The sequence below is a fragment of the Amblyomma mixtum genome, chromosome 2, assembly GCF_055824585.1.
Source record: "Amblyomma mixtum isolate Tamu chromosome 2, ASM5582458v1, whole genome shotgun sequence".
Taxonomy (NCBI): Eukaryota; Metazoa; Arthropoda; class Arachnida; order Ixodida; family Ixodidae; genus Amblyomma; species Amblyomma mixtum.
Window position 1 is genome coordinate 316,950,043 of NC_143013.1, and position 12,703 is coordinate 316,962,745.

Here is a 12,703-nt window from a genome sequence, read left to right on the forward strand (position 1 = left end):
TCATATTATAGTAAACTAGATATTTCACTATAATTACATGCTGTTGTTCAGCGTGATATATACTGCCGTTGTCGGACGAGTGTGACCGCCGTCGTCGTCGTCGTCGCTGTACACTGAAAACGAGCTGAGGCTTTCGAATGCGTTTCGAAAGTGTCGTGCAGCACCGCGGTAGTCCGTCGAGTCCGAATGTCATTCCTATTCTCGAATCTCATTCCACTCAATGTCATTCGAACATTTCCGTGTGAGAACGTGATAGCATTATACAGCAAAAGCGCCTTGGGTACTTCTGGGTCCGAATAAGCCAGCGGAAAGGACCCCGTCTGGCAGGGCAGACCGGCTCCCTTACACGCCCATGTATCTGTTGGTTGACAGTTCGACTCCTGACCTGGGCCAGACGCAAGTTTCAACTAGCAATTCCGTTCTCAATTAATCCCAGATCTGAACGCGACCAGTAGGGTACTTCTGCGATAATTTGGCAGCCCACAATATTTGCGCAAAAAAAGGCCTCACCGTGCAAAATAGTGCGTCGCTTTCGCTGGGTATATATACCGCAAGCCAAGCATAGCGCTTGTAGGATTTGTTGTGTGCTCTGTCACTGTCGTCTTGGTATGCTCTGTGTGGGTATCTGCCGTTCCCATTTAATCACGTGAGCTCATAATATCAGACTCCTGTTTATTAATGATAAATACCCGTGTACTATTTGTTCTGCAGGTGAAGAATTAACCCGTGCCATTCCATGGAGCCGCCCAGTAGACTTTCTTTTAAGCCCGAGTAAACACATTTTTAATGTATTAAAAGTATATTTTTATTATATTTTTAATGTATATTTTTATTATCTTTTTAATGCATTATAAATATGCTAAGCGGGCAAAAATGTACTTTTCACATATTTTTAAGAACGTTTAAAATATTATTCCTAGTATACTTAGAAAGCATTCGTTTTGCAGTTTAAGCATAGGGACAAAAAAATGCGAAATAAATATGAAATTAATACAATACGTTTGAAGTGCATTTTTAGCACATCCTCTTTTTCGCTAAGGGTTTCTTCGCTCCTTTTCAGCCAACTCTCGGGGTAGCATTTCTGTATCGGTAGTATCACTCTTTTCTCCTTCCATGTTGAATGCCCACGCCTATTCTCTAGCAAGCGGTTATATAGCCGGCCTCCGCGATAAACACGCACTTGCGGTGAACGCCAAACGATGACGCATAGCGCGGCAGCGTGCGCCTGTTCAATGGGCAAGCGCGCCTTATATTCCCCTCCTTTCAAATGTGCACTGCACACGGCTGCGGCGAAGAGAGAGAGATAAAACTTTATTGTCGGAAAAGAAGGGTTCCTGGATGCTTAGCAGAAGGGCCAGGTGGCCGTTAGCTGATAGCTGGCGGCGACCTCTTCGGAGCGCTCGATGGCTCCTGCCTGGACGGCGGGGTCCGAGCTCAGCACTTCTTCCCAGGCGTCTGGTGAGGGAGCTTCTGTAAGAGCTTCCGGGCGAGGATCCTCTGGGCAGTCCCATAGCATATGATCGAGGGTGGCAGTGCTACCGCAGTGTTTGCAGGTGGGGTCTATGAGATCGGGGTAGATGTGGGCGTAAATGTACGGGTTCGGGTAAGAATGGGTTTGAAGTCTTCTCCAAGCCACCTCTTGGTGTTTGGAGAGTGACTTGTGCGGGGGAGGATAGATTCTTCTAGAGAGTTTGTAGAATTGGCTAATGTCGTGGTATACGAAATCACTGCCTCCATCTCGGATACCCCTGGACGAGAGCCCACCGCTCGGCCGACAAAACCTCGAGCGTGTTGGTGGGCTGCTTCGTTCCCTGGGTTCCCTGAATGGGCAGGAGTCCATGCCAGTTCTATTTCTCGTTGCAGTGTAATATTTGTGAGGATGTTTCCAGCAGTTAGGGATATTTTACCGCGCGAGAAGTTGCGTATGGCAGTCTTGGAATCACTGAGAATGATGTCAGCGTCAGTATTTGATATGGCCAAGGCTATGGCCGCTTCTTCTGCTTGATCCGCGTACTTGACCGTGACCGAGGCCGCAGAGATGCACTCGCTTCTTAAATGTAAAAAAATGTAAATTGGTTTTTGAGGAAAGGAAATGGCGCAGTAACTGGCTCACATATATCTCGGCGGACACCTGAACCGCGCCGTAAGGGAAGGGAGGAAGGTGGGAGTGAAAGAAGAAAGAGAGAAAGAGGTGCCGTAGTGGAGGTCTCCGGAATAATTTCGACCACCTGGGGATCTTTAACGTGCACTGACATCGCACAGCACACGGGCGCCTCTTGCGTTTCGCCTCCATCGAAACGCGGCCGCCGCGGTCGGGTTCGAACCCGGGTACTCCGGCTCGGTAGACGAGCGCCTTACCACTGAGCCACCGCGGCGGGTACTCGCTTCTTCCTGCTATGAATTTGGATGCGCAGAAGGCCCCTTGGCTGAAATTATAATCGGCTGCATCGGTGTATACTGCTCCAGGATGAGGTCAAACGGTAGCGAGGAGGAGAAGCGGCCGCGCACATGCGCAGTAGCCTGCGCCGTGCGTGACGTCACTCGTGCTTGGACATATGCCGGCTGACGCGAAGCGCGGTGTTGACTAGCGTTTTTTAGAGCGCAGCTCTTTGGCGCCCGTTTTTGCGTTTCGCGGCGTCGCCGTCGCCGTTGTCCGTTGTAACCAGCAGTGGACACCTTAGTCGCGCTTTAAGCTGCGAAACCAATGGCGCGGGAGCTTGGAAAGCAGAGGGCAAAATTCGTAAATTGGTTTTTGACGAAAGGAAATGGCGCACTGTCTGTCTTGTACATCTCGGTGGACACATGAACCAGAGAGAAGGCGCATAACAACCCTCTTCGAACAGTGGACACCTCAATCGTGCTTTAAGCTATGTGGCAGTAGTGACAGATGTGGGCTGCATACGTTGGTGTTGACAACGTTATGCCAGAAATGTGGCGCTGAAGCCATGGGCGTCCGGAAGGGGGGGCAAGGGGGGGGGGGGTTGCCCCCCCCCCCCTCTCCTGGAATTACGGATATTAGTTATGCACTAGTTCCTTTTTGGTGCTAACCTACCGCCGCCCCAATCCCCGGACATCGGGTGCACACCCTCGAAAAAGTTCTGCGGACGCCCTTGGCAGAAGCCATAGGCCGTCGACGTTCGTTGTGTTCATTGGCGTTGGCGTTAAAACGTTTTACACTCCGATCATTTTAAGGAAAGGAAGTGCGCCTGAACTGGCTCCCTGGATCAGCGGACGCCTGAATCACGCTTATAGGTACGTGGGGTGATGAGAGAGAGATGTGGGCTATATGAGAGCGCTGACAACGGTGAGCGAACTCGCGATCAACCATTACCTGCCAGGTTGGCAGGGTGGGTGAGGACTTTAATGTACATATGAATACAAACAAACAGAAATTCCTTATTTCTCATGTGGGAGAAGATCGCGTTCTTTTCATTCGTAACGCCTCTCACGGCTTTGACAACCTCGCGAAGCACTTGCATAGACCTCTTCTTTGCGAACAAGGCATTAGTGCAGCAAGTCAAGCATATATTTATCTATTTCTCGGACCACAAAGCTTCCTTCATGACAATCAAGAACTATTAGCGGAGTGTTTCTTGTAGAAGAAAAATGTGTGAAAAATAACAAGTTGTCTGTAATTGTACATACATGCCTAGCTCGAATTCTTTGCCTCAATCTATCGAAAAGCTGAAACAGCTGGTGAGCTGCGCGCAAATTTTGCCTTAGGAAGTAACGTAATCGTCGGCAATTTTTTTGCAGTGACTCTACGTCGCTGTAGTGTTATACAGGAACACTAATGCCGTCTATGGAAGCTTCTATCTATGGAACACTGGCGCCATCTATGGAAGCTTCTTCTATCAAGACGTAACTTAGCAAGTAAAACACGTTTTTGGGCAGGTTGGTAACATTCTTGATTCATATTGCAGCGAAGAAGCACACACACACACACGCGCGCGCGCGCGCACACACACACACACACACACACACACACACACACACACACACACACACACACACACACACACACACACACACACACACACACACACACACACACACACACACACACACACACACACACACACACACACACACACACACGGAGAAGGAACACGCAAAAAAACACGGACGAACGCTGCAACCTACCTAGCAAATTTGTTGTAATCGAAGAAACTTTCTTCTTAGTCTTTATAACGTTAAAATTTGGCAGTTCTGTCAGATTATGTTAGGAATAGGACTTTAATAACAAATATATACAATTTTATATTATGAGAAAACTAAAAAATTCAGTGGGCACTTTGGCTCTCTAAAGCGCTGCAAGGCGAAATCCTTTCCTGGAGCACTATTTGGCATTGACTGCGAAACTGTTTGTGCTGTACTAGTGCTTTCTTAGACTACACACTTTGACTACACATTAAAACTAAACACTTTGACTGCTTCTTCAGCACGACTCTCTCCCTGCTTCGATGAGTTCGGTTCTATCCATGGAGGAAAAAAAAAACTATAAAAGAAAAGAGGAGGGAGCATGACGTCACGTTGACGTCACGTGCTCAGCCTCTACAAGCCATCCTCCTCTGACGCCGCTGCCGAGGGCCCTTTTGCGCACTGACTCTTAGGAAATAGGCCATCCACAGTTACTAGACTGCCAACCAGCTTGGATCGCGGTGCTTTTAGTGAACGTCCGTGCTCCGATGTAGCGCAGAGGCGCAGCGCCTGTCTTGCAGTTTTGGCGGAATGCGTACCGAGCTCGAGGTTGCCAGAAGGCTCCGCGCCTCAACACTTCAGTTGATTACACTCTTGAGTTTTTGGGTGCACTGTAGAAAACTGCAGGTAAACTTTTCATCAAAGGGTTCGTCGGTGGGCACTGCGCATTTGAACTAACGTCGCTGTGCGCTATATGTGTACGGTACTCCAGTACCGACGTGAGGAGGCGTTTTGCATGGTCTCGCTAGAAATACAAATTGCTCATGCCCGCTTTGAATGTCGCTGGAATTCAGAATTTTTCCCAGCAGCGTGCGGCCGCGACCTCGTCACTGTTCAACTGTGGTTCATAAAAAGAATGGAAAGGAATTCCTTTCGTTGTTATACACACATACGGAGCGTTTATTTCAGCGCATGCTCTAAGCGGAGAACTCGAGAATAGTCGAAGAAAAAGAGCCTATAAAAATGGGCGCAGCGGCTTCCAGCGCGCTCACGGCGGACGGACGTGTTTAAAGAGCGCTCCGGCGCGCTGCGCAAGATTCTATTTCTCGGGCAGGCGGACTTCGGCCCGCCCATGGGCCCGCCGTTCTCCGCTATTCTCGAGGCACAAGTCGCGCCAATATGCTCGCGCACATACGCGGTTCCGGCGTGAAATTCAGCAGTAATTAAGGTATTTCTCTCTATCGCTATCGACAGAGAGCGCCGGCGGCTTTACGTCTGCCCCTGCGCGAGGTCTCCCGGCCCTCGGCGTTAGCTTGTTTGTCGGTTTCGGAGCCGATGCTCGGAGTTGACGCAGTGCTGTGGGCTCACGCCGTTGCTCGAGAACTGGCTGCCCTTGTCGGAAGACGACGGCAGATACCGTCCTATAGAATAATGCAGCTTTCGTTACTGCGACCTGACAGAAGCTGTCATTAGTGACAGTAGCAAGAGTTTTCTGTTTGTGATTGTGATTGTGATGAGGCCTCCAGGACGGCGTTCTTCCGTACGGTTCCTGCATCCCGGCACGCAGCATTTCATTGCGCAGCTCAGACGACCCAGCCGCACTTCGCGAAACCCATGGGCGCACTGAAGCGCTGGTCACTCGGCACATACAAATCTCTAAGCTCCATGGCCTGTGTGCGCTTCTCAAATTTCGAGCGCAGTCGTGTTGGTCGTCTGAAACAACACAGCGAGAGAGCGAAACCGTAACCGAAATCCGGCTAAGAGCTACCGCTGCCTTGTCACGTGAGGGCCTATTTCCCAAGATGCTTTCCATTATATTTGTTATGAGCAGAGTCCCTCAATAAAGGTATTGAGGGACTCTGGTTATGAGTAGGCTTCAAGATTCTGACGTCACGTTCCCTCCTAGTTTTTTTCCCTCCATGGTTGCATCCATGGCTCTGTTCGCAGCATGGAGGAAGGTTCGCAGTAATGAGGTATGTAATATGGCCACCCATGGACGCTTTACGCCCCCTGTCGGATCGGACGACAACTATATTATTAGTTGTCGTGTGCTCGAAAAGGGGGCGTTAGGCATCTGTGGGTGTCCTCATTACTTCGAATCCGCGCACTCTGACGGTATAGCTATTTCGACCAACCGAAAGGCGCGACACTTCTGCTGACAACCTTCTGTCGACAACGATGAGGCAGTAAAGGCTCTTTCCTTTATAATAGCGAGGGGGTCCTGTATTCCGCTGCGCAGGAAAAGTGCGTGTTTCGGCAGCGTATCTTCCCCTCCATTGTCAAAAGAGTAGTCGTGGAGTACAGTGAATTTGAGCCCAGGGGCCTCATTTTGAAACAGTTCATTTCATTTTCTACTCACCTGCCCGCCTTCGATTGATCGCGAAATGCTGGCGACTGCGGCATATGACGTCAAGTTGACCATGGCAGAAGCATGCCCCTGCTTTCGTAATCAGCCGAATTCTTTATTCGGTCCCTTATCTACACTTGCGGAAGCACGACGAAGACAAAGTTGAGGTAATACTCCGTAAAATGATGAAGAGGGCACTTGACCTTCCTGTCTCCACCTCCAATGCGAGACTTCTTGCATTGGGAGTGGTGAACACCTTTCAGGAGCTCAAGGAAGCCCATCTCACAAATCAATACACGAGGCTAGCCCAAACGAAGTCGGGCCGGGACTTGCTAGCCCGGCTTCACATCCAACACGATTTCCACATTCAGGAGCGGGTCCGAGTGCCCGAACTCTGGAGACGCGCCGTCAGAGTTCGATCCCTCCCCACTAAGATGGATAAGGAAGACCATAGTGGTCGTCGCCAGGCTAGGGCGGAAGCCTTAGCGCGCCACTATGGCAACAAGCAAGGTGTCTACTACGTAGATGTAGCCGGGCCGACCCACGGGGGGTGGTACACTGCCGCGGTCATACATCAAGAAATACAGGTGGATGGTCTCTCCTTTCAAGCCCCAGGCACAACACAAGCTGAAGAGGTTGCTATCGCCCTAGCTGCTTCTGATACCAAATCAAAACACATCATAACAGATTCGCGTTCGGCGTGTAAAAATTATGAGGCTGGCTGGATAACTTCACTAGCTGAACGAATACTAAGGAACTGCAGCCGAGACACCGATCCTACTCCCCGCTGCATAGTTTGGACTCCGGGCCATCAGGGCCTAGCAGGAAACGAAGCACCTGAAACCTGAAGGTGGCTCTTTACTCTCGTTCAAAGACATAACATCTTATTATAAGGATAGACACCGCGTGTACCCAGCCCCTGCAAAGGGACTGGGGAAAGCAAACGAACGCGTTCTACTTAGACTATTCACTAACACAATGCTGTGCCCGGCAGTATTAAAACACTTCGATCCCGCGTTCACTGGCAGGTGCAAACACTTTGGCGAGGTGGCTGACACCTACCACATGGTTTGGGCTTGCCAGCGCAACTCAGCTCTCTCCCCCCACCCCAACCCTACCAGAGAGGAATGGGAGGCGGCCCTGCTTGGCTGCTCGGACCTTCAGGCCCAAAAGGCTTTCGTCAAGAGGGCTAAGCTGGCGGCTTCGACCAATGGGGTCCCGGAATAGGGACTCCACCCATTGCGGGGCTCTTTAAGAAAGCCTCACCTCTTTTATTAAATAAAGGCTTTTCATCATCATCATCATGCCCCTGCTGCCATGTTTCTTTTAATTAACTCCGCCCATACTGTCATTCGTTTGCATAAACTGTATTTATGGTGCGCCTTATTTACCTAGGCATTCACATGGCTCTATTTTAGTTGGCTTGGTGTCAACCTCATTTCAAAAGAAAGAAAACTGCAACGCCGTTGAGGCTGCGGGAACCTGCCGCTCTGGCGTTCTCTCGATGGGCGCCGGTCCCGCTAAGTGAGCGAACATGACGACGCATTTGGCATGCGGTAAAAAGATCAAAACAAAATTATATTGAACCACGGCACCATGTGGTCGGTTGTTTGCTTCCCTACATCCTGTCGCTGTCGTCAGGACTGACATCCCAGCCAAACGACGTCAATGTTCACAAAATGCTGTTGTTGGGCTGTATAATGATGCTACTTTCGTGGTTGCATTGCATGTGTAGCAGTTTACTTTTTTTCGTTTGCCTGATGTGTTATTCCCCCCAGTGTAATGCCCCTTGTGGCGCTGTGGGTATTACAATAAATAAATTAATAAATAAATAAAAATATCGCTCCACGTCCTCCTACGAGCGTGTGTCACAGCTCAGCCCGATAGATAAGATGAAATGCTGTCGATTGCACCACAAGCTAGGCAACAGTTTGGGAAATACAAAAGGTGTAAATACTATGGATACATCTAACACATCAGAAAAACGACAGACTTCCTAGGTACGTCATGCGCCGTTTCAAATCGCATGAATAATAGGTGTCAGCTGGGGACACCTGCTGCGTCTGGTCTGTTGCTTACATGAGGCAAGGGTGCATGGTACCGCAGCGGTTGCACAAGTAGTAGTAGTAGTAGAAAACTTTTATTGAGATCTTTTAAGAGATTCGCGGATTCGAAGCCTCCGTCGTCTTTCGTGGCGCCGGCGACTTGAGGCTTCTCTTCAGCAAGGTTGGGCCCCTAGTCCAGGGCTCCACTGAGTCGCGCTGCATCAGTAGCGTGCCGCACTAAGGCCCTTTGGGCCGCGAGCTCGCTGCTGGTGAGCCGGCTCTCCCATTGCTCCGCACTCGGGAATTCGTGTTGGTGGAATGCTTTATTTCGTTCGCACTCCCATGTGATGTGGTATAGTGTGGGTGTGTCTCCGCACCAGGGGCAGTTTGCTCTGTATTGTGTTGGTGACATCTTGTTATAGATGTACAAGTTGGGGAAGGAGTTTGTTTGTAGCCTACGCCAGCCGACTGCTTCCTCCCTCGTGAGGGCTTTGTGTGGTGGTGGGTACTTGAATCTAGTCCCCCTGTATAGTTGTAATGTCTCTGCGTATCCCCTCTCGCATGCTAGTAGCTGAAGCTCCAGAACATCTGACATGCCTGCTCGGTATGTAAGCCCTCGAGCTAGGCTGTCTGCTCTTTCGTTCCCTGCTACGCCTGCGTGGCCTGGGACCCAGATTATGTGTTGTATGGGTGTCTTCTCAGCAGAGGCTGCTGCCCCACTGATTATCCTGAGGGCCATGCCGCTAATTCTGCCCTTCGTATAGTTTTTACACGTGTCTTTCGAGTCTGTTAAGATGTTTAGGGATCGGCCTTTCCTATAGCCTTCTGCTACCGCCAGCGCGACGGCAATTTCCTCGGCCTCCGTTATGCCCACGACCTCCACTGAGGCGCATGTGGCCATGTCTCCTGTGCTATTAACTACCACCGTAGCGGCTAAGCGCTTCCCTGCATGTACGTACATGGAGGCGTCCGTATAGACTGTGTTCTCTGATCGGCCTAGCCTCCTTTCTATCTGCTCGGCCCTTGCTTTTCGTCTGTCCTCGTGTAGGTTAGGATCCATGTTTTTAGGCAGGGGTCCTACATTAAAGGTCTTTCTAAGGTCGTCCGGTACGTCCGCGTATCTGTCTACCAGTCCGCACGTGTTCCGACCCAACCTTCTCAGGAGCGCCCTTCCCGTAGAGGAGCCTCTGAGTCTGATGAGTTGTGCCCCCAATTGAGCCTCGGCAAGCTCATCGAAGGTATTGCTGATTCCGAGTTGGAGTAGCTTCTCATTTGATGCGTTTCTGGGCAGGTGTAGAGCAATCTTGTATGCCTTCCTGAGTATACAGTCGGCTTGCTCTCGCTCCGCCTTTGTTGTTGCGTGGTAGGGCAAGGAGTACATAACTCTGCTAACGATTAGGCTGTTGACGAGTTTGAGGGTATCTTCTTCTTTCATCCCGTACCTTCTCTGAGAGACTCTACTGATCATTCTGCCAACCTGCTCCGCGGCTCTTCTCAGCAGGCTGATGGTATGGCTGCATTTTCGGCTGCTCTGCAGCCACATGCCTAGGATTCGTACCATGTTCTGTTCTTGGATCAGTTGCCCCTCTAGAACTACTTCCAGCGAGGCTTTGGTAGGATTTCTTCCGATCCTGATGATTTCCGACTTCTCCGTCGAACATCTCAGGCCTCTCTCCCTGACGTAGGTCTCTACGCAGGTCGCAGCTTCTTGTAGTCTGTCTTGCTTCTCCCCTAACGATCCTTGGGTGACCCACACCGTGAGGTCGTCGGCATACATCGCGTGTTGGATGCCCGGGATTTCCTTGAGTCGTCTTGCTAGCCCGATCATCGCCATATTGAACAGGACGGGCGATATCACGGAGCCTTGGGGTGTTCCTTTGCAAGGCGTGGTGAAGACGTCGCTTCTCAGCTCGCCTAGTCCCACGGTCGCTGTTCTGTCGCTCAGGAAGGCCCTGATGTAGTCGTGGGTTCTTCCCCCGCAGTTGGTGTTGTTGATGCCTTCCATGATGGCGGCGTGGCTCACGTTGTCGAAGGCTCCCTTTATGTCGAAGGTCATGACAACGTTTTCGCCACTTCTCGGCATTTTCTCGAGTACTTCCTCCTTGAGTTGGAGTAGTACGTCCTGCGTAGACAGGTGGGCTCTGAACCCGTACATGCTGTCTGGGTACAGTTGGTTCTTCTCTAGGTGCGACTGGATCCTTTTTGTGATTACTTTCTCGTACATCTTGCCCAGGCACGACGTGAGGGAGATCTGCCTGAGGTTCTCGACCTGGAGTTTCTTGCCTGGCTTCGGGATCATTACCACTACCGCGTGTTTCCACTCGGCCGGCACTGTTCCTTCTTGCCAGAGCTTGTTGAAGTAGGCTGTGAGCTGATCTATGGCTCCATCGCTGAGGTTTCTTATGAGCGAGTTCTTGATTCTGTCCGCCCCCGCTGCTGTGTTTTTTGTTGCCGACCTGATCGCCTCGACGACTTCCTCTCTCGTTATGGGCCGATCCATGGTTGGATTCTCTTCGCCCTGGTACTCTTCTTGGTAGCTTTCGACCTGGTCTCTGCCGTAGCATTTGACCCGGACTTCCTCGAGTAGCTGTTCGTCCGTGCCCGTGTACTGGTGCACCAGCCTCTGAATCGATTTGCCGCTTTCTGATTTGTTCTTGCTCGGGTCCATGAGGGACTTGAGGATCTGCCACGTCCTGGCCGTGTTGAGGGTGCCGTTCAGCGCGTTGCTGAATAGGGGACACAACCTCGGCCAGAGGGCGCCGCGGACGCCAGTGAAAAGCGCCCTCTCTGAGCAACTCCTCGTAACTGGGCGGGCAGGACGACCAGCGCTCCTGCTCGCTTGCGTGTCGACGCGCGGAAAAAAAAAGCTTTGCGCGCGCGCGCTCATCCTCCTCCGCACGCGCCGCTCGCGCGAACATGCCGTTGTTGAGAGAAATTTGATTTTCGCGCGCGCGGGCTTGCGCTTGGATGCCGTTGTCGGAGAAATCTCTTTCGTGCTTGCGCTCCTGCTTTGTTCGCCTGGTCTTTCGCACCTCTGTGAAAGCGGCCTGTTTCGCACGCGCGCTTGATACTCGTGCTCTTTCGCTCGCTCTTGAACACCGTAGTGCGTCGAGTGTGCAACGATGTACACACTTAGATGTGGTGTCAAGAAAATAGTTGACAGGGAGTGCTTTTTTCGCAGTGCGAACATAAAAAGGGAGAGCTGCTGGTGGCCCATGTGCACTGCGTTGAGCAAATTGTTGAGGAGAACAGTGTACTCGTAAAGGCGAAGTGTGTGTCACAGGTGACTGACAACATCGTTTACGACGTGGAATTTGAGGTAAATCTTTTTACCTTTCAGCATGAGAAGTTTAGCAAGAGTACGTTCAGCTTTGTATGTACGGCGACCGCAACCATTTGGTGCGCTTAGTTTGGATGTGTGTCTCGGTCGTTGCACGCGAAGAAACAAAGTAAACAAATGTGGTTTAAGAGCACTGTTAAATACCTAAAAGAAATAAATGTGTTCGTGAGGGGCATCAGTGCCGAACTTCGATGTACAAATGATCATTGCGCACGACCATCCAGAACAATTTTTGTGCAATGTCCACCAGTTTCCATTCCCTTGTCAGTTCTAGCCTTGCTTCTTTATGTCGAGGCCTTTCCTATCGATGACATTTCTTAGATACAGTGGCACGTGAAGTAAGAGTTCAAAAGCTTTTCCGATGGAAAAGGGAGGCCTTTCGGTTGAAGAGCTTTAGGTGAAATGCCTTTAGGATGAAGGCCGTGGGGCCAAATGCATTCACCCTGAAGGCTTGGGCCTTAGATTAAGAATTTCAGCGTAAATGCCTCTGACACAAAGGCTTTCATGCTAAATGAGTGACCTAAGGACCTTAACCTAGGGTTATTTAACATAAAGGCCTTTAGTGGAAAGGTCTAGAAGCTGAGGCCTCTAAAATGTCATTAGTTGCGAACTAGTAAACAAATATAGCTAAATATATATAGTAGCCCACAATGAGACAAATCCTTCCGCACTCAGAGAATGTAAGTAGTCTCAAGTGCCCTCCGCAATTTTTTTTTGCAGCTTGCATGGTCATGCCCTCTAAAACGCCAGCTTACAATTTGCCGTGCCAAGTGCACTTGCAAGGCTGGTATCAAGGGGCACTGTAAGCACGCTGCTGCTGTGTGCTTTTTC